Source organism: Sebastes fasciatus, chromosome 10 (assembly GCF_043250625.1).
Source record: "Sebastes fasciatus isolate fSebFas1 chromosome 10, fSebFas1.pri, whole genome shotgun sequence".
NCBI classification, from domain to species: Eukaryota; Metazoa; Chordata; class Actinopteri; order Perciformes; family Sebastidae; genus Sebastes; species Sebastes fasciatus.
Window position 1 is genome coordinate 29,667,012 of NC_133804.1, and position 23,012 is coordinate 29,690,023.

Consider the following 23,012-nt stretch of genomic DNA (forward strand, 5'->3'; position numbering starts at 1 on the left):
GAGTTACTTACTTAGCTCCACCCTCTCGTGTCACTTCTGGTTGCAGAAAAACAAGATGGCAACAGCCAAAATGCCGAACTAGAGGCTTCAAAACGACAGTCCATAAATCAACGGTTGATGTGACGGTGACTACGTCCGCTTCCTATATACAGTCTGGTTGAAACCCATTGAAGCTAATGGAGAATGGCTCCTCAAGCAAATGTTTTTACCTGCTGTTTGACTTATAGTAGTTCTGTGCAACTTTTATTTACGTATATGGAATATATAGATAGGAGCCCCTTGCATCACTGTATTGAAAATAATAAAAATCTATACATTTTAACTGCTTATTCTGGGACATTTTCTACCATTTCTATCTATAGATATCTATAGATATAGATATAGATATATCTATATATATATATAGCAGGTGCTTGCTAACCAACCGGACATAGTGGTGGTTGACAAACAGCAGAAGAGGGCAGTGTTGATAGATGTGGCGATACCAGCTGCCAGCAACATCAGCAAGAAGGAACATGAAAAGGTTTAGCAGTATCATGGGTTGAAAGAACAGCTGGAACAAATGTGGAAGGTCAAAGCCGACGTGGTCCCCGTGGTAGTAGGAGCACTCGGGGCTGTGACCCCCAAACTGGGAGAGTGGCTCCGGCAGATTCCAGGAACGACATCTGAAGCCTCAGTCCAGAAGAGCGCAGTCCTAGGAACAGCTAAGATACTGCGCAGAACCATCAAACTCCGAGGCCTCTGGTAGAGGACCCGAGCTTGAGGAATACACAGATACCACACCCCACGAAGGGTGAGAGGGAGAGTTTTATTTTTTTTAAAACAGTATTCCCATGTTCCCAAAGACCAAATATAGTACAATAAGAAAAACTCACTTTTCAGCCACGGTTTGACCAATTTGAAAATTTGGGTTTGAAATTTGAAAAGAAAATGGGTTAACGTACTTGTTAAACTTGTTTTCAACACCTGAGCTGTCAAAAGATATTTTGGGAAATGCAGAAAATCACAAGAGCCAAGTGAACACTAAACTTATGAAATATAACAGTACAGTATCAAGCCTTCAGTGAGAAAAACAGACCTATTTTCATATTTAATTTACACCTGTGCTGTTACTACAGTAGAGCTACATAGTAAGATGACACAGTGAGGTGATAGAGGAATGTTTTCAGCAGAGAGTGATTCTTTCAGCTCTCATGAGATTTTCAGACAAAGCTCTAGTTATTTTACAGTCGTGGCTCAACAGTAAATCTGGAGACACACTGGAGGATTATCTGAAAGACATACTGCAGTTTGGTCTATCCTACAATTGAAGGAGAAAACCCAAAGGGAGGCTTGTTAGGAACATATGTTCAAGTTGGAGAGGTTTAATGGTCTCAGTTCCATGCTCTTCATGGGGGGAACATAAACATTATCAATTGACTCAATATTTATGAGCTAAATCAAATGCATTTTGTTCTTTAAAGTTGCCATATTAGCTCAAAATAAGACAACCTTCTCTTGGATAAACACAGAATGAATATGTTCATTGAAAAAAAAAAGTTAGAAAGACCATATTTAACTTTTTTTGAGGAGAAAAAGTGAAAGCGGATTCAAAGAGAATCACCATTCGGGACATGCTTACTGCTTTATCCTTTCTCTTACATCAGAGTTGTGGATGTTTCCACAAATACATTTGCTAAACTCAGTCTTCAACCTTGAAGCCACTTTAAATTTTTCCTTTGTGTCGCACTCCTTCATCCTGAATTTTAGTCACACAGTCACTCTCTTCTATCAAGCTCTTGAAAGCGGTTGATTTTGAGAATCATGGATCAAGATTCTCTCTTTAAGACTTAAGTCTTTCTGGGTTCACACTTATCAAACATGACTGTTCTTACTAATTCTGCAGTTCCATTCAAAAGGAGTTAGGAGTTTAGCATGCAGTCTTTTGGTGTGATATACAGTTACAGGATTATTAGTAATTCATTTCTCTACATGGCAGCAAAACACGCAACATGAGCAAGCAGATGAATCATGTAAGAACAAGAAGTACAGTTATGGACATTTTGGGGCTGAGTGATCAATAGCTGAAGGTTGAAAGATTTTGGAGTTCTGAATATTAGTGGTTGGCAGCATTCACTCTTGTATAACATTAAATAGGTGGTCAGAGAGCCATCATGTGTCTTATGGCGTGGTATGGATGGACCCAAACACAGGACACCAACACAGGCCTTGGTGAAGTTTTTAAGAAGGTTTATTGTGAGAGCGAGCTGGACGAGTTTGAGTGATGTGGGCAGGCTGAGGTTGCACGAGGGTAGCAACAGACAGGAATTAGTTCAGGTACAGAAATACAAGAAAAACCTATTCCCTCAGAAAGCTTGGCCTGAGTGCAGCTACCACAGCAGATGAGATAATGATCTGGCAAGGAAACCAGGGTTGAAATAGTGAGGAGTTGATGAGTGGATGGCTGACAGGTGTGTGAAGAGCAGAGAGCCAGAGAGGTGACGAGCTGATTGACAGCAGATGTGCAGGTGGACCTGGTGGGTGACTGTGTGGGAGTGTGTGTGTGGTTTTATTTGATTGTGTTGATGTTTTCGTTTTTATTGCTGTGTGATTAAATGTATGCCTGTGTATACTGCTGTATTCTTATATTGATGTTGTTTATGCTGATGTTCTTATGTCTATATTTTTATATTTTGTCTTTAAATGTAAACCACTTTGAGTTTATGTGTAATAAAATATGCTATATAAATAAAATTGCATTTCCTATTGCCAATGGGTCATCAGCTACTACAGTTACAGGCACAGGAAGTGATGGAGGAGAGGTGCAACTGTTTTACGTTTCATAATAAAAGTCCACTTTAAGTCACACAATGAATGAAGTCATCTGTGGAGCTCCGATGGAACCTATACACTATTGTCTCAGCCCGGCTCTTTAGACTGGGACAAAAACAAGAGACAAACAAGTATACTAACTAATAAAGTAATTCATTTACCACACAATAATGAACAAACAGGTCCAACAAATAGAAGGGAAGAATCTGTAAAATCAGTAGTGTGGGTGTGGATGAGTGAAAATGTGCTGCATGGATGTTGTGCTCTGGCTTATATGCATGCATGGGACACAGCGGGTCCAACAGGTGTGTCCCATGACGCTGGTCTCAACGGCAAAGCGCACCAAGCAGAGGAGCCGTCACGCTATCCATAAAACAACACTCTCTTAAAGTAACAGGTTCAATCCAGCGCTTGCTCTGTCTGCTGTGGTGGATAAATGTCTTTAATTATTCTCCATCTTAAATTACTAGCCAGAAAACATCCCAATTTCTGTTGCAGCTTCCTTGCATGTTGTGTTCCCATTGATAAAATATAATGTATGATACCATAACAGGGTTTATCAGAATAATCTCAGTGGTATCACTGTGTGAGATCCTGCCCACTGTGAGCGTACTCAGCACCGTGCTGCAATGTTGTTTTCTAAATCAGCTTTAATTTAAAAAAAAAAAAAAAAAACAGTAGCCTGAGGGCAATCTCACATCTATCAGGGCTTCTAACCTGTGGTGCAAGCCGCCTGACAAGAGCCCAGAGACCCTTTTTAGCCTTGCTTTTGCTTTGTTTTAATGTGTCGGTATTGTAATGTAAGGATATTGTTTTTTTTACTTCAAAGCTCACATGCATACTAAATTGCAGATGTATCTCCTAACTGTGTAGAATATGTCTAGCTAATGCTGCACTCTACATGAGAATCAAGCTGATTTGGGGCCTGATTCCAGCCCAGTTGCACAGTTCATGAAATAGCCAGGAAATGTAATGTACGTGATGGTCAGCATGAAATCAATTCGTATGTAATCCACGTAATTGTGAACCGGGAAAGTATAGAGAGCTGCGAACACCACATAGGGGGGGAGGTCGGGGTGGATGGGTAGGTTAAAAAAAACACAGGACACCAGGAGACCGGTGTTTGTGTTCCGTGTGAAACCACAAGTCAAAGTTGATTTATTTGTCACGTACTTCCTACTTAAGTTACAGCACTTTCTGGAGCTAACTAAGTAGTTTTATTTTTGAAAAGACTGGGGCGGAAATTCAACCGTGCGTCACGTGTTGCTTGACATTCGTATGAAAAATACATTGTTGACAGTCGCGCTGAGCGTCACGAAAAAAAAGGGAAATATGTGTCTCTGTACATGAATCAAATAGATTAAATTTCGTGACTATTTCATGAACTGCCTGTCCTGTCCGCAATGATTTCAAAATTGCAAATGTTAAACATGTTCAATATTAACGATCGTATATCCTGTTGCGTATGAGGAACCCCGAGGACAGCCGATGCCGCCGTCACGTGGGAAAGAACGACAGCCAATTGGGAACCAAAGCTAAAGGAAGGACAACCACGCCGTCATGGCTAACACAAAACGCAAAGCATAAAGTAGCAGGAAGACAGACCTAAAAAATGGAGGACCGATTTGTTAATTTGTGGCAACCATACAAGTGTTTATTTAACGTGTCTACGGGACTTCATCCATTATTTATTTTTTTTCTTTGTGAATTTTCAGTACAAAGTAGTGCAATAACTAACAACGCTAATTCTTCTTCTTTTTAGTGTGAGCCATCCTTACGTAAAATAATCTATATGTGGTCAGAAAACAATCAGTTTTTTTTACAAATCAGAAAATTACATCTAGTAAAATCAGTTTTCAGTGAATTGTTCCTTTATTATTGAATTGTTTGAATTGTTTATTGTCGAATTTATTATTATTATTATTATACAGTTTTTAAAGATGATCTCACGGCTTGATACTCACAGACGATATCTCTTTCAGATATCTGATGCAGGTCGATGTCTCAACTTCTGATCTGGCCGACATCATTTAGTCAGAGCGGTAATAGAGATGACCCACAGCCATCAATGACGGCTGAATTGTTCCATTATTTGTTCAGCGTTGCTGCCATGAGAATAAGAGATAAGGCTCTCGTTCGCCTTTAACATTCTCGTGTTGCTCCTCTCACCACTTTACCCTGCTGCAGCCGTTCCTCTCCACACCAGCCTAGCAGTAGCTTCAAGCTAACCATAAATAATTCATTGTTTGAAACGGACACAATGAATACCAATTCTCTCATATCGCCCGGCACCTTCATCAAGGATGATTGCTCGACCTGAGGTCATTAGACGTTATTGGTGGCAATATGTTTTCAATATCAAGCGCTCAGTTTGGCACTAAGGTTAGACAGAGAGCTGCTGGAAACACACCGGTCTGAGTCGATCATTGTGATGAATCTATCATGGTGGAGTCAGTTTATCTGTCTGCCTGCAAGCCAGACAAATTAAAATTGTAAGAAAATTATTTGCTGATGGTTTCAGTTTTTTTTTTAAAAACTGCGGACTCTCTGCCAGCAGTGAATCTGAGATCAGGGACTAGATTGGCATCAACCACTGGAACATGCATAAAAATAGACTTGGCATTGTGCGAGGACAGCCGCATGCCCTGAGCCATGCGGTGGTACTGGAAACTTTAGTTACAGACTTTGGGTTTGAACAAGTTTTATAAGGGAACTTCAGGGTAACTTGGCATGTGTGGACACGATCTACATTCATTGGCTACTGGATAACAGGCTCTTTAAAACCAACAATCATGAGCATCTGTTCTCAACATCTGATAGTTCACCAGCCCATGCTGGCTATTATTTGCTCAGTCTTTGGAAAGTAATTCTATTTTAAACAAAAAAAGACACAAATAAAACTCTAAAAAAAACTCTTTTCACAATTTACACCTGGGTACAACCCCGTTCACCAACAGCCAATGAAAACAGCTTCTTCTTCTTCTACTTGCATGCTTTAACTGCCACCCTCTGATACTCTGGACTGAAGCGTTGGTCCATTATACTGTCACTTTACCTTTATATAATTTTACTTACTGTTTTCACCTCTGTATATATATATATATATACTATATTTATTATTATGCATGTGCATTTACTACATTCCTGTTTATTTTCAGTTTATTCGTTTGCAAATTACTGTCCAATTTATATGACTTTGTAACTTGCACTATTCTATGTTTATACTCTCATTTTGTTTGTACTTGTGTGATCTTCTTTTTTCTTATTTCATACATATTAAATTAGCATTGTTAGTGGGAGCCTGAAACTGTCATCAAGATTTTCATTGCCAACAACTACTTGCAATTGTTGTGCATATGATAAATAAAGAACTTGATCTAAAATAGTTGTTTAACAAGTAGTTCCTCTTATCAATAAAGTGACACTTAAACCTGCATTAGATATTTTTTTTGGCCACTTGGGGGCAGCGCAACAGTCTGTAAACACAACATTGACATATTATCACTTTATAAGATAGATATGCAGCATGTGTTTGCAAGTTAGACATTTACTCATTAACCTGACACGAAGCATTATTAACCTTCATTTTTGGAGTTGTGTTTCTTGCCACCCGATGAATGTAAGTCCAATATTTGTTTCCTTTGAGCTCTGTTTTGGTCTCCACCAACTCGTGAGTGAAATATCTGGCTCTTTAGCTGCTAAATGCACCACTATGTTCACAAGCCGAGTCATTCTAGGAAGTTACTGGTCCCTGCTAAGAAATAGTCCAACATATAACCCCTCGTAAAACTGTTTTATAGGGATTAAGCAAACACGATATACAGGCTAATGGTTTCCCCCTGTTTCCAATCTTTATGCTAAGCTAAGCTAGCCAGCTGGACATGAGAGTGGTATCTATATTCTCATCTAACTCTTTGCAAGGAAGCCAAATGTCAAAGTATACCTCAGTCTTTTTCTTTGTTTACCTCAACTCTCCTTTTCTTCATCCTCTGAACACGGTGCAGGATAAACAGGACGTGCTTCTCCTCTAACATGCTTTGATAATATATATACGACCTTTAGTCTTCAAATATTATGCTAATCTTTGTTTTATCATTCTCGCCATCGTCACACCTACACGAGAGGTTAATGCAACTGACCTGTCGTTTTCTGTTAGCTGGATCTTCTCCTGGTTTGCAGATAAACTTGGAAACACAAAGATGTTTCATAACAATTGATCTGCGCTGCAGAAATCCCTCAGTATGCATTTGGTATATTTGCTTCCAGTGATTTAGAGTGCAGAGGATCATTTGTAACACATGCAGAAGGCTTTGCATTTCCGTTTGACACTTTCCACTCTGCTTACCATCAAAAGACCATATCATCTTCACTCGGTCAGCATCTCTGTGACCTCCCTGTGATATTTGACTCTCAGATGACTCTCTATAATAGCAGAACAAGTGAAACCCGCATACAATCCGTGGCATCACTCGTGTGCTACGAACCAAGCAGTGTCATTTTACTGAGTTGCATCTACAGATGGGCGCCTCCCGTCCACAAATTCAAACCAAAGAAATCCTGACAACTCGTTGACTTCTTTCACTTTCTTTTCAAACAATTTAATTGAAGACTGGGCCAAAAGAAGAAAAGATTCATGACTTGGAATACGCAGGATGACATATACAGTCTTTTATTCACAAAGACTTTGAAGTTCCCCTCCAGTAACCTCACAATAAATTTGAAAAACCTCAACACGCCTGCAAGTAAATTGTCAGTTTACAAGACAAAAGCATGAGTAATGACTGATTCCTGCCAGCTGAAAGAGGCAGAGCTGTATGTTAACTGCTGCACAGCTGGAACTTGTTTAGATTGGGGTTTGTTACTGGTTTCTTGTTACTTTGTGAAATGAGTGGTTTCAAAATTTGATTGTGCTGATGATGGCGCTGAAATATGCCTCAATTCCTTTTTAATTTAATTTGTGCATGATTTACTGTTTGTGCTGATGATATTGATTTTCCTCTGTATATGACTAAGTACAGAAAACAATAATTTCATCATATATTTATATTAGGGCTGTCAAAGATGGTCAATGTTAACGCAAATTAGTTTTAATGCCACTTATGTCTTTAATGCATTAACGCAATCGAGTGAAGATACTGGCATCATATGAAACTAGAAAACCTAATGAATCCATTGGTACCAACCACGTCATACTAGCTTGTCCCAAAGGAGGTTAAATAAAGCTCCAAACTTACGCAAAATGTTGGTGAGGAACAACTGGGCATGGCCAATTTCAAAGGGGCCCCTTGACCTCTAACCTCAAGATATGTGAATGAAAATGGGTTCTATGGGTACCCACGAGTCTCCCCTTTACAGACATGCCCACTTTATGATAATCACATGCAGTTTGGGGACGAGTCATAGTCAAGTCAGCACACTGACACACTGACAGCTGTTGTTGCCTGTTGGGCTGCAGTTTACCATGTTATGATTTGAGCATATTTTTTTTATGCTAAATGCAGTACCTGTGAGGGTTTCTGGACAATATTTGTCATTGTTTTGTGTTGTTAATTGATTTCCAGTAATAAATATATACATACATTTGCATAAAGCAAGCATATTTACCCACTCCCATGTTGATAGGAGTATTAAATACTTGACAAATCTTCCTGTATGGTACATTTTAAACACATAAAACATTTGAGATTAACTATGGACAAAGTAACACTAACATCAGAGAGTCATATTCATCTTTACTTGTACAACAAAAACTGCCCTCTCAACATGTTGTCAATGGAAACAAAGTGATTTGTCATTTGTAAAAACATAGTTATGTTCCCCGCACATTTTGTTATCATTTTTCATGTCTGTGGTCAACTGTGGTATCTATATCCTGACAAGATAATAATCTATATTTGCAACATGTCCACATGACAGACTACTCAGACATTACTCGATACCAGCAGGATACGATGACACACATCCTGCTCTCCCTAGTGCAATATGAATTTCTTCCTGCATCAGCACAAAAAGCTCACACACAGACGGAGAGACACACACTCACACACACACACACAAAAACAATACACACCCTCAGGCAGTAGCTCTGTCAGCAAAAGGGACAACAGGTGTCCACGTCTCAGCTCTGCAGCGGTCCTCCTGGAGCAGCTCGGGTTCACGCAGCCGGTCAGAAGGTCACGTGACTTTTTATGGCTTTTTCTAAAAAGAAATGAGCAAAGATGTCCTTTAGCCTCTTGAAACCCACTGACCCTGTGTTACAAACTCAAGGGCATCAAAACTTTGTTGAGACATGCAGAACTTAAATCTGGTGGAGAGATTAGTGAGATCAGTGCAGCACATGGAGTCTTGGGGTAAGAAATTTGGGCGTTCACCAGGCAGGGGTGGTCTATTGCCACGTTCATGTCATATCGAAAAGACCGTAATGAGCAGCCTAGTTCCAAGACAGGGATATTGGGAATTTCTTCCCCTTGAAAAAGAACTACATAAATGTCAACAAAGCCGCCATCACTGGCAGTTACATCGAAATAAAATCCCAAATTAACACTAATATAATTCATTCAGCAAATTAAAAAGGAGCTATACAATGTTTGCTTGTGTCTGGTTTCATTTGTTAATAAATAGCTCCAAATACATATCAGTAAATGCAACCAATTTGGGCTGTTTAAATGAATGTTTCTACAAGCGTAGCAGTGGGAATAACAGTAGCTTTTCCTTCCCATTCTGCAGAGTGAACGCAGTATAATGATTGAAGGTTCTCTATTCGACATCCAGAGCATTAATAAAGCAGAAACAACTACAGTTTATAACGCCGTCCGACCGTGTTGTCGCAGAAGCGTAGCACCCACCCTCCTGTTCCCCCTCACATAAACACCTTTAGCTCTGTCAGCAGTGTTGCCGTTCTTTCCTCTGTTAGCGCTGTTAGCTGCGAGCTGTCGGCTCAGCTGTCGTCATGTTGAGAGCCGTGTGGAGGCAATAGAAATCCTCCCATTCAGCACGTTTAACTCTATCCAGTTGCATATTGGGAAGTAAGCAAATACAGAGCTTGACCCAAACTGGACTGGATCTGTCTCTTGCAAGCCCTCAAACTTTATGGTTGTATAATTTGCTGTGATGCTTCTTTAAAAAGGCCTGTGTTCTTAGTCTAAAGTATTACAGGATGGCGCCGCTGCGATCGGTCGCCGTCGGCGGAGCTCCGCAGAGATTGTGTGTTTTCTTAGTTTTTGTACTTAACAGAGAGACTGAGACGGAGTTTCATTCCCCAGGCCATCAGGACTGTGAACTCTGACCTCTCATGCTGCCCCCCTTATCCACACACGTTCACATACACACACATAGGGCTACATACAGAGAATACACACACACTCATTCATATTCTATTCACACACTTATATTTATATTCCATATTGTATATAGACCCCTCTCACTGTAAATACTGCCATTGTCCCTACAATTTTTATTAAATTTTTTAAAATATTTGTATAGTTGAGGTTGTTTTGCACAATCTCGTGAGCACTGCCACTTTGCATTTCACTGCACATCCTGTATGAGTACGTGACAAATAAAACTCTTGAATGAAAAGTACAAATTGCATCAGCCTTTTCATGAGCATTATATAAGCATGTGAATGTGTTATGACTGGTAAACCCACAGAGAAAAAAGGTAGGACTCAAACGCACGACTCAAAACAAGGTAGGTGCAATCATGGAAAGACGTGGTCAAGAAAAAACAGGCTTGAGGTCAGAAAAAAACAGAAATACCAACAGGAAATCACTGGAACGCTTGACTCGAGGGGACGAAGATGAAGTGGCGCAGAGACAGGGAAACACACAAACTATACACTGGGGAGATGAGTCTAATTGGGTGCAGGTGAGACCAATAGGGGCGGGGTAAGTAATCACACAGGTTGGGAACATACAAGGTCAGGAAGTGAAGTTTTCTGCAATGAGAGGAGAGGTATAGTAACACGAAATAAAACAGGAAATAATAACTGAATATAGTAAACACATAACCTAAGGAGCAGGACCAGACATGTCAATATATTAATGCTCTATTATCACATCGGAATTTCAGAGTTGGTGCTAATTTATGTGTGAAGTGTAAAAGACTCTCCCGCTGTTTGTGCAATCTCAGAAATCTAATTCTTCGAGAGAGGTCCTCCTGACACTGAATGACCTGAACTTGTGATGAGGACCGGTCTATTGTTTCCTCACCCGCTGCTTGTGTGGCTGAGCGGGCTGCTCATCTCAGTCTGGACCCTGTTGACTGATGGATTTCCAAACTCTGCATCAGCCAAAGCCATTAAGTGGTCTGCTGGAGCGAAATAGCTTTACCGTTGCCGAGGTGCTGCAATTGGCTCAGCAATTCCTGCCTGCTATTGTCTCAGACCGCTGTGACTAAGTTAATTTCTTGCCAGACAAGCACAAACACGTATATGCTGACACACACACACAACAAATAACAAGCAAGAAATACAGTGGATCCCATTTCTAACAACTCTTTTGTTCCCCTTCATTATCGGTGAAGCGTTCAGACGGAAGAGGTGACTCGAACCGAATGAATTTCTTCAGCCGCATGTCTTCTTTTATATTACGAGTCTGCTGCAGGCTCCATCCATCATGTGTTTGAAATCTCCAAACTCATGATGTGTGTTTTTTTTTTTGTTTTTTTTTTTATTACTGTATTCCACTTTGAGATTATAGCTGTAAATCCAATTTGATGATTCAGTGACTGAGTTAATATGAAAGAGGTGTGGAAAATGTAATTCTCCTTTGATCCCCTCTTCAATACTTGCTCTACCTGCTTCTACATTATTCATGGTCATATTTAAGAAGTAGGAGATAAAGCCCGTCTTTACATTCACGGTGACAGGCTGGATTGGCCCTGAGGAATTCAGACCCTCTGTGGTTTAAGTGCCTGACATGGTTGGCCAAACACAGAACTGGATTTCCCAGTACAGAACAAACTGAATGCAGTTATTTCCCATAAGACCTTGTGCACACACAAGGGACCCGGCAGCAACAATTGTGAGACGAAAGACGAGCCGGGAAATAAAAGACAACTTTCTTTTGTTCTTTGAAATGCAGTATGTTCAACAATGAGTTCCAAGGATTGGAACCTCTTTTATACAGACATTGTCTACTGCATGTTCAGAAAATACATATATACTGTATAACCAGATCTCATGGGAAGGCCTATAAATAGCATGACATTATCAGCACCTCTTTTTGTATGTCATTTTTACGCCACACAACAAAATTATACGGTAACGGCCACTTTAGATTGAGGCAACAAAACCACTTAGGTGGTATTAGGAAAAATATCGTTGGTTGGGCTTGAAATAAGTACGGAAACTAAGTAAAATACGTACGGAAACAACGTAACAGAAGTATGAAAACCCATCACAAAACAAAAAAAACGGTCACAAATGTAACTTCAAAATAACTCAACAAGACTTTGGGACACAAACACGCTGGTCTCCAACACCGGCCTCCTGGTTAAAACTCCTGTGTTTGTTGGACCCATGTTTCTTGTTTAAAGCACTCACTTAAAGATCATGGTTTAGGTTGATTATTGAAACTTTTTCTAAGTTAATGTTGTCTGGAAGTACAAGACAGGACAAGTTGACTTTTTTCTATATCTGTCCCAAACTACAAGCTTTTCCAACTTCCCCTAAGCCGCATTAAATCAAAATGTCATTACGCAGTCATTTTTTTCCATTTTGTGACAAACCACAGACAATTATCACTTGACTGTCGTTTCTCTCGGCTCTACGGTGCAATTCAGCATCTTACAGCTCATTTCTTTTGGTTTTGCATCCCACAACTGTTTTGGTTCACTCTCACTCTCATATCGTCTCGTTTTCGGCCGCAGCAGGCTGCTGTTTAAAGAGCCAAATATTTTCAAACACAGCTTAAAATGAAGTGAATAATGGAGTCATGTCTGCTCGATGTGTTAATTAAGCCACTGTTTGCTAATATTAATATTAGCATATTAACTTTATGAGGTGATAATTTGTGTTGTGTAATGTATACAGCACTTGTTTAACTTACAGGTAGTGTACATAAATCTAATAACACATGATACGCAGGACTCACAGCTTGGTCTCTGTTGTCAAAGTCCTCCACCCTCCACCCTCAGAGAGCCCTCCTACTCCCTAAAACTTTTGTGCAGTCTAAGGATGTCACGCTTCCTGGACTGCAAAAAAAAATAAAAAATAAAAAATAAAAAATAAAAAATAAAAAATAAAAAATAAAAAATAAAAAATAAAAAAATAAATATTGCCAGTGAACATGATTGTAAATTAAATATTGTGATAATTTGTGATAAATAAATGTATTTTGTAGGATACACTACACCACAGGATTCACTAAAAAACGCTCCCCGCTAGGTCTAAAAACAAGATTGATAACCAACGGTGAGAACCAAAACAAGTTCTGGGCCATAAAACCAAAACAATGAGCTGAAAGATGCTAAAATGAAAATAAACTGGAGATAATTATCTGTGGGTTTGTCACCACAAACAACCCCTTTCACATTACGTGTAGTATTTTATCTATTGTTAATGTAGTGCAGCTTTAAAATGAATATATTTTGCACTTATTAATATCTCATTAACTTAAAGCGCTGAAGATCCAACAGATAAAACTCAAAATACAATTCCCATGCAGTTGAATCTTTCTTGAATGTTAAGTGCTAACATATCTGGGAATAATTTAACTTTTGAACAACAAACTTTGTCCCTTAGAGGGAACTAAAGTTACCGAACATGCATTCAACCCCCCATAACTAAGTTCTATGATCTTCATCCACAGAGGACACAAAAAAATCTGATCAATATTTTCCACCTCTGCATCCAATATTAATGAGTATCTATCTCAACACGTTGTCAAATAGCTCAAGGTCTGTGGGGGAATTAAGAGCGATTTAGCAGAGAGTCGTATGAAAGCAGTGGAGGGCGAGAAGTGGGAAGGCCTGTCAGGAGTTGTGGGTCACGTCGTCTCTCTGGTCTGTCCCGTCCATTGTAGTGAGTGGGGTCTATAGCTGCAGTGCTCCTGTGTCTGGGGGCCTTATCTGGCTGCGGAGCGCCGGGCTCTGTGCTGCTGTCTCCATTGGCAGGATGATAGAGAGAAGGCCTGCCATCCGAGATAAACCCTCCCTCTGTTCTCCCCGCAGCCTGTCAGGCTTCCTGTTTGCTGTGGGCCTCGGAGAAAATGTTCCCACAACCATTAGACATCAACACGTCTGCACGGTGACAAAGTTGGCCTCCGTGACTGGAGCAGATAGGAGGAATGGAAGATAGCAGGTAAACAGGTATACAGATGGCAGAGGGGGGTAAGTGAGGACAAGGGGATGAGGGATAGATGGAGGCACAATGAAAGAAATGTGCATTTTACCAAGTCATTTAGTTTAGTATTGAGTCTAAAAATCCTATTAGTTTCGACCAGCAGCTACCACGAGTCAATTTGTTGGTCAGCACCCAAATCTACCTCGAAACTTTTCTGAATGTTTTGGCATCGTTGGCAGAGTTGTATGGAAGCCCATTACTGCCACTATGATGAAAAAATATACTGTAAGTCATTATAATGAGAAACTATCTCAAAATAGTGACTTAGTATCTCAAAATAATGAGTTTGTATCTCAATATTTTTACTTAGTATCTCAATATTTTTAATTAGTATCTCAAAATAATGAGAAACTTTCTCAATATTTTGATTTAGCATCTCGAAATACTGACTTTGTATCTCAATATTTTGACTTAGTATCTCAAAATAATGACTTAGTATCAATATTTTTACTTAGTATCTTAATATTTTGACTTAATATCTCAAAATAATTACTTAGTATCTCAATATTTTGTCTTAGTATTTCAAAATATTGAGAAACCTTCTCAATATTTTTACTTAGTATCTCAATAATGACTTAAATCTCAATATTTTGACTCTCGAAATAATTAGTCAATACATTTCTAAGTCGAAATATTGAGAACATTTCTCATTATTTTGAGATACTAAGTCATTGTTTTGAGATGCCAACTTATTATTTCTAGACAGTTTCTCATTATAATGACTTGCAGGATCTTTTTCATCGTCACAGTGGTGGAAATGGGCTTCCACAGAGTTGTGAGGGTCACTGTTGCAATGTATTTTTTCCTTTAATTTGTTCCCCATCTGTGGCTGTGATCTTGAATCAAATCATTCCTGAGTAACTCGGGGTCTGGGTTTGGTTAAGTTTAGGTTTTTCATGCCAGAGATTCCAAGTTGCATTGAAAAAGTATTACAAATATCCCGTCCCACTTGCCCCTCTGACGAGTTTTTCCCCTTCACTTTTAAAATAACAAAAGTGAAGCTGCTGTAAAAACCGACTGCTGTTTTCAATTGTATTATCTCAGCTTTCAAAATCCTCCCCATGTGGAAATGATATTTGCAGTGTAATTGTATTTATCCTCCTTCAAATGAAAGAATTGAGTTAGGGCTGGAAACAATATCTTAAGACTCAATACCAGTTGACAGCATGTTATAACAGATAACCTTCTATAATGTAATGAAGGCAGACAGACTGAGGTGAGATAGAGAGTAGAGAGGGACGATAGAGGGAACCCCCTAGAGGAGTTTAGGATGGAGGAAGGGACAGGAGGGGAATCCTAATCAACTTCTGTCGTGAGACTCATTTCAAACTTATCGTCTCGGCAACAACACACTGAGCTGTCGGCTTATTGGATCCACCTTCACACAGATTATACGACAAGTCCAACATCACGTGACCTCTGTGGGTTCGTATAAATCAGACAAATGAGAGCTTTCAGCTCCAGTTAAAGCTTTGTTCTTGAGCTTTTCATCCACACTTATTTTGAAGGTTGTCGAGCTTGTCGAGTGTACTTAAACAAGACATTTAACCACAAATTCAACATGACAGCTCCCTAAAAGTGAAGCCAGAAACATCTGGATCTCCCCCTGGTGGCTGGCTGCAGTATAGGTCATAAACGCCGCCCCCCTCCATGTTAGCGGATGGGACATGAGCCAAACTAAAAAGTCAAAGTACGCGTCAAATACATTTTTCCCAAAGATGTTTTTTTGTCATTTTAGGTAGTTCTTATCATGCTACTGTATGTTCAAGTGTTAATTTTTCTGATAAGTTTGGTTTTAATTAGTTATTTGATACTATAAAAAAGGGGGTGAGATGTCATGATTGACAGCTGCTCCGAGTCGCGCAGCCAGAGTTCGGGAATTGTACGAGAGAGGAGATGTAACTTTAACTTTCCATAACCGTGACGAGTCTGTGTAATAGAACAGGTGTCAATATGATCATAAATGTATTTGCAGAGATATTAAAGTTAGTTGTTGTGTCTTTCTAGCCAAACAGCTACTGTGGTGCGGCCCAGTCTCACAGCAAAGCGTCTAATAGACCTGCCTGTTCACTGGAAGAAAGCGTGTCAGTGTCACGTTTTGCTTCGCCGAGACGTGAAGGTGCAGTGTTTTGTAGTGACGGAGGTTTGACTTCAGAGCTAGTTACATGGTATATAAAGTGAGAAAGACCATTTTGGTGGGCGGGGAGGTGGATGGGTCCAACAAACACAGGACTTTCAACTGGGAGACCAGAGTTCGAGACCGGCGTTTTGTTTTGTAAATTACGTTTGTTACGTGTTTTCCGCACTGACGTATTGTTGTGTCCGTACGTGTTGTACTTAGATTACGTACTTATTTTAAGCCCAACCGTGACGTTTTTCCTAAACCTAACTAAGTGGTTTTGTTGCCCCCTGCTGGTACTGCACCTTCATACGCGTGAGTAATATTCAATTCTCTGTGAGGCAAAACATGACACTGACACGCTATCCTCTGGTGGACAGGCGGGTCTGTTACATGCTTTTGGTGTGACACCACTAACGTAGCAGCCAGGTGGCTAACGCTAGCAAGCTGCAGCCGTGTTCGGCTCATGATTGGCTCGGGCGGGTGAGTGGGCGGGACCTCGATACCGCGGCTCCAGCTCTCCGATCACCAGAGAGATGGTAGCTCCCGTATCCAGGATATTTTGGCTTCACTTTTGTATAGTGGGAGCAAGTGGAGAAGCATCATCCATCTGTATACAGGCCTACAGTCTATGAGCCAAACACATGGACCACAAACAAGCAAATCAACAACTGTCAACTCACTTGTATATCTGCCCCACATAGGCAACTACTTTAGCACTAATCATAGACATTGAGGGTCCTCACTATCTAACAGGTAAGATCAGAATCAGCAGGGCGGGGACTGGTGGGAGCTGCATCGTTACAGTTTGCCAGGGAACTGTGCCATCTGTGGACAATCTGAGGTCACTGTGAATGTGGAGGAAACATCCACTTCAGTGCCACAGCGCTGCGCCAGGCAGCGAGGAGGACACCGAACTGGCAGATCGGAGCACCTGGCCCCTGCCAGACTGTCAGCTTATTTATACCCAGGACAATAATTTGCACCAGGCCTGCTCAGTACCACTGACAAGGAGATGGGGGGTCGGGGGGGGACTGCGTGAAGTTACCATGGTGAAGAAAAAAGTGATCTGATATAGATTCACGTGACCTTCTGTCGTCTTTTTCCCTGTGAGGCTTTCCCCAGAGGGGTAAACCACTGACAGTGTTTTCTCCTCCGCCTGCTGTCAGCTTCCAACCAGAGACACCGAGGAGACGGTAATGATGCTGGAACATCTTCTATAGATATATCTGGTTAAAACTAACATGCACCAAAATCTTTACTCGCATGTTTTACCAAAAAAATATATATACAATGGTATATCTGTGATTACATGTGTGTCTCATGGCATAATGGTCCATATGACATACTGTGCCATGTAACAATGAGATCCTGGCATTCATAATAACACCATCTGTTGTATGACCTCTTTGTCTCCCTCTGAATCTTTTCTGTCCATCATCACTTCTAACTTTCTTATTAACAGGTCAAAAGTAACTCATTTACTAAGGTACTAGTACTTTGAGTATTTCCATTCATACTGCTTTTTATACTTCATGTTAATGCATCACTGATAATGATCCAGTAATATAATAATATAACACTGGCAGGGACAAATTTTGCATAATGTGTACTGTTTTGCATTATGTCTGCTAATTAAAGGTGACCTATTATGCTTTGGTGCTTTTTCCCTTTCCTTTAGTGCGTTATATAGTTTTGTGTGCATGTAAGCGGTCCTCATTCCCTGGGCATCAAATATCAACGCTTTGTCATAGGCCGTCAGTGTTCGATACCGACGCACAGGGCCCCTTTTAGCGTTGGTATGAGACGCTACGGGCTTTCCAATTAACTACAATGTAAACCCATCCCAACCCGATGTTCAAGTCCCGTGCGTCACGTTACAATCAGCTGTTCGTTCATGTCCCGTGTTCACAACATTCAGTGTCATTTTCACCGTACAAATGTAGTAGTTTTAAGCCCAACCATGTTTGTTTTTTCTAAACCACACTATAGTAGTTGTATTGCCTGAATCTAAGCAAGTGTTTTTGTTTACTTCACATTCAGCACGTGTTTACTGCAACCGAAAAGTTTGACAAAGCGTCAGTATATGACAATCTGGAATGAGAACACGTTGGAAACGCTGCTCCTGAACCTTGCTTGAAGTCCCGCCTTTTCTTCTGTAACATGGTGATGTCACCAAGTAACATATTTGCATAATGCCTGCCTAGCGGCTAGTTTGGCAAACAAAGCTAGTTAGAGAGGAGCTTGAGCGGAGTCCGAAGGGTTTGGTTCGGTTGACCAATCTAGCGGAAACCCAAAAAGCAAGTATGCACCTGAAAATGAGCATAATAGGTCCTCTTTAAGACAAAATGCTCAAACTTCTGAAAAGAATGTCTCACTTAGGGACACATTTCCATCCAAGAAGTCCCCCAGAATATAAATGAGGGTTTTCAGATCAGATATCCATCCACATTGTTTGTCAGTGCCATGAAAAATGCATATTATTGTCACAAAAATCATTTATACATGCATGATGCTTTTCTGATCTGCCACCAGAGAGGTTTTGTTAAATTAAGGAACAAAATTACTTGGTTAAGGTTCAGAAAAGATTGTGATTATGGATATAATAAATTAGATACCAGAGAAGAAGTTAGATTATTTATAAGGTGAGGTCTGGTGAGGACAGCCTTTAGCCATTACCTAATACACTAAATCAAATGCTTAAATCAGGTGTATAAAGCAGCATGTGGCAATGGTTTAAAATATTAAAGTGTTTGATAACACACTGTGCACGAACATCTAGCTGCTAAAAGCACAGACAGTTACTTAATGTGTCGCAGGGAGAGAGTGAAACAGGGAGTATTTGCTGGAGCAGCTATTAGTCAGCCTTTTTAATTAATAGACATCCTGTCCTTTGGATCTCCTTTGAAAAGAGGAAAGGCTGGAGGAAGGGAGGAGGCAGAGGAGGCTAAAGACATTGTAATTAGTTATTGAGTGGGGTAGGTGCCTGCTGCAGTGGACAATGTCAGCCAGTGTAACATGAGCGATTCACTGGGTGGGGTGACATTAGTCTATTTGCTTTCTGTCACCTCTCAAGACACCCATGGCAGTTTGAGATAGTGTCAGGCTGTCTGGCTTTGGCTGTCTATCAACAACATTCTCAAGTCCAAATGGGGAAAAACAGAGCTTAACCTTAAGATCAATGAAAGCGTATACCTTTGTGATAATAAATCAATACTTTTTCTGCAGGTGTAAAAGGACCTTTCTATTTCACAGCCATCGCAAACAAGACGCAATGATTCCAAAACGTCTATAAATCATGACGTCTGCCAAGTAGAAAAGTTCAAAAAGTGAAGACTAATGAGCATGGCTCCAGTAAAAGAGCAACATATGTTCAGCTAAATTAATTTGAAATAGCAGCAATACTGCACAGAAGTGAAGTGGCAATGTGGCTAAGGGATCATTTTGGCAGCCATGTTTGTTATGCAGAGAGAGAGGAGAGGGAGCTCGGTGTTGTTGAGTGGTGAGAACAGGTGGGAGGCTTGTATGCGTGTGTGCATGTATGCATATGCATTCGGGTTGTGTGCGTTCGTGCGTGTGGATGCATTTGTCTGTGGGGGTCCCAGAGGTGCACAAGTGCAAAGGAGAGAAATATGCAGTGTTGGCAGAGTGGATGTGTCTAATGCCTGATGCTTGTAAAGTTTCTGTTTCCCCTCTGGCTCAGCGCTGGACAGTGATCACAGGGAAGAACCGCAGAGGCTCCCGGAGCAGTGAAACATTAGATTTTGTGACATAACTGCAGCAGGTTTTGTGACAGCTAGTATTTATAGGCAATGTCTCTGCCTGGCTCGTCCTAAATCTGGATTTACATTATGCACTGTTGCTTTCCTGTTTCCAAATGACCAGCCTGGTTGCACGAAAAAGGCGTAAGAATGACACAATAATGCGCAAGGCATTAAGCGTGCAATAAGAACGCCTCTCTTATTTTTGGTGTGTCATTTGTACACCATTTAGTCTGTACTGACTGCAATGTAAATGCATCCGTGTAGATATGCTACGCTTAGAGCTAGTGATGTACAATAAAAAAGAGAACGGTGTTTGGTTTAGAAAGTTACGTTAGTGACGTGTTTTCCGTCCTTATGTTACGTTGTTTGCGTGCGTATTTTACTTACTTTACGTACTTATTTTAAGGCCGACCATGACGTTTTTTCCTAAACCTAACTAAGTGGTTTGTTGCCTCAACCTAACTGCGAACGTTACCGTAGTTTTGCTGCGTTGCGTACGTAAATGACATGCGAAAAAAAAGCTCAAATGCGTCCTCATGACACATGGCGTATCCTTGTGGTGTCATGTGATTCATAAACCTTCCCATGAGATCGGGTTGAACTGACAGTCAACATTGCTTTTACAATTAGTAAATTATTTATTACCCATTACAACTTGTAAAACTCTAGAGTGACTTATTAGGGAGTGAGATATAACATTCACCTGAGCTTTATTAACGACAGACAACATACTCATATCTAACATAGCTATGACTGCAGTCACAGTGTTCCAGCAGCTGCTCCATTACTCACTGTCTGTGGTTAAGCTGTAAATGACATCATTACCGCTGTCTGTCTCATTGCCGTTGAGCTTAAGGAAAGACTAGTTGAGCTGTTGGATGTATTACAGTGGATTGTTGTTTATGAACGTGCTGCAACAATACTCACACTGTTGCTATGAGCTATAAAAGAAACAACCTCAAACATTTTGCTGACGATAGCTTGTGAGATTATTTGCACACACACCTGAGATTTGTCTGTTTATTTTGGGGATTTGAAGAAAAAGGATATAAAAACGGGCACAAAATCCCTGATAAAGTGAGGAGATCATTTCCTTTAGAGAGCCACTCTTGCTTTTCTTCTCAAGACAAGTGCTCTGATTTTAAAATAATAAAACTTTCCTTCTTCAAAAGAAATTCTTCTAACCTCGTGACTTTTCATTTCAGCCCATGACAGAGCAGAGGTTACCGCTAATCTCGGTCAACAAACCCCTCGCCCGCCATGAAAGACACGTTGGCTCGGACTTGCCGCAAGAGAGGGTCCTTTTCAAATCTCGGGTCAATAAGAGGAACTCTAATTGAAAGGGAGCCAAAGATCTGGCCGAGGGAGAAGTACCATGTTATTAACTGATCTGTAGATAGACTTGTTGGCTCTTAAATTGAGAGGGAAAAGAGCAGACCTGATGCTAGATAATCCATTGTTCCCCCCGGACACAAGACTGCCTGCTTGGCTTCATCCCCAGCTATAGGCACTGGTATCACCCGGCTGAACCAGACAGCAGATGGAAATAAGAGAGGTGAAACGCTACCGGAGTATTCAACACTAATAAATTGACATTTTTGATAAATTAAAAATTGACAGCGGGGTCCTGAGGAGTAAAAAGCCCAGCGGTAACTTGACAGTAAATAATATCTCCTCAGTTACAGACAGGAGTGTGTGTCTTTCTGCTCAATGTCAAATGAGATAAATATCTTACTGCTGTGTGTGAGCGTGCATATTATATGTGTGTGTGGTCAAAGCTTTGTTAGAGAGAGACTGCATCGACTTGCGATGATGCACGAGAGAAAAAGGGCAGAAATGGAGAAGAGTTTGGCACAGATGGGACTGTTAACACAAGACCTTTTCACCTTGAAATCCTCCCAAACATAACAGACAGGGATCCATGTGCTTCATTCGGTAGAGCTTTAATTTCCCTCCTTGTAAAGCAATGAGCACGGGGCATCACAGCATTGTCAATATGATATTGAAACGTATCCAGGGTGAAATTAGAGTGTGGAATTAATCAGTAACAAGCCAATATGTGGCTCCCTGATTCTATTTTCTGTACATAAGGCAACATAAATCATTGTGAACCTCATTAAATGCCCGGCAAGCTCGAGGTAATTTCCCTGGGAGGCCCGCTTGGCTCGAAGCCCCCAAATCCACATGACTGTCTCGGGCCTCAGCGGGGCCTGGCAACGCAGAGAGAAAGAGAGAGAGAATCAGAAAGAGGCAGGTATAGACAGAATCAGATAGAGATAGACGGAGGGAAAGATGGATGACTGGGTCTTGAGTGATGAGCTCTCCTCTATCTCTCTTCAGCCGCTGATAGAGACCGAGGGAACAGTGGACCTGTTAGTGATCGCACTCCGCTCCAGACTCATCTTACATAATAAGCATTTCAAGCTCACACTGTCAGCATATTTCACACCACTACTATGCTTTATTACTGTGTTTTTTTTTCAGCAAATCTTGATATCACGCTGTCTACATGGATGATATTGCTGCATTCACGCAATGTCGGCAATACTGGAAGAACCCCCCCGTCATTCAGACAAGGCATTATTCAAGACGATTGCACCCATTTCTAGCCTTATAGTAACACCAGTAATGTGCTACATTAGCTCTGTCAGAGATGCTTACGTAAAATTAAACTATTTAAAAGGTACAGTGTGTAGGATTTGGTGGCATCTAGTGGTGTGGTTGCAGATTGCAACCAAACTGAGTGCCCCTCTTGCATTACTTTTGGACAGACCGGGGGCCAGCGTGTCAAGATATATGCTTGTTACATGCATAATGTTCTTTCAAAATAGACTTCCATTTTCACAGGAAGTTAGGTTTAGGCAACACAACCACTTAGTTAGGGTTAGGAAACGGTCGTGGTCGACGTTAACTTTACTGACTAGCGACTCACATGACTCAGGATTCACGGGACTGACAATACCAACAAGTCATG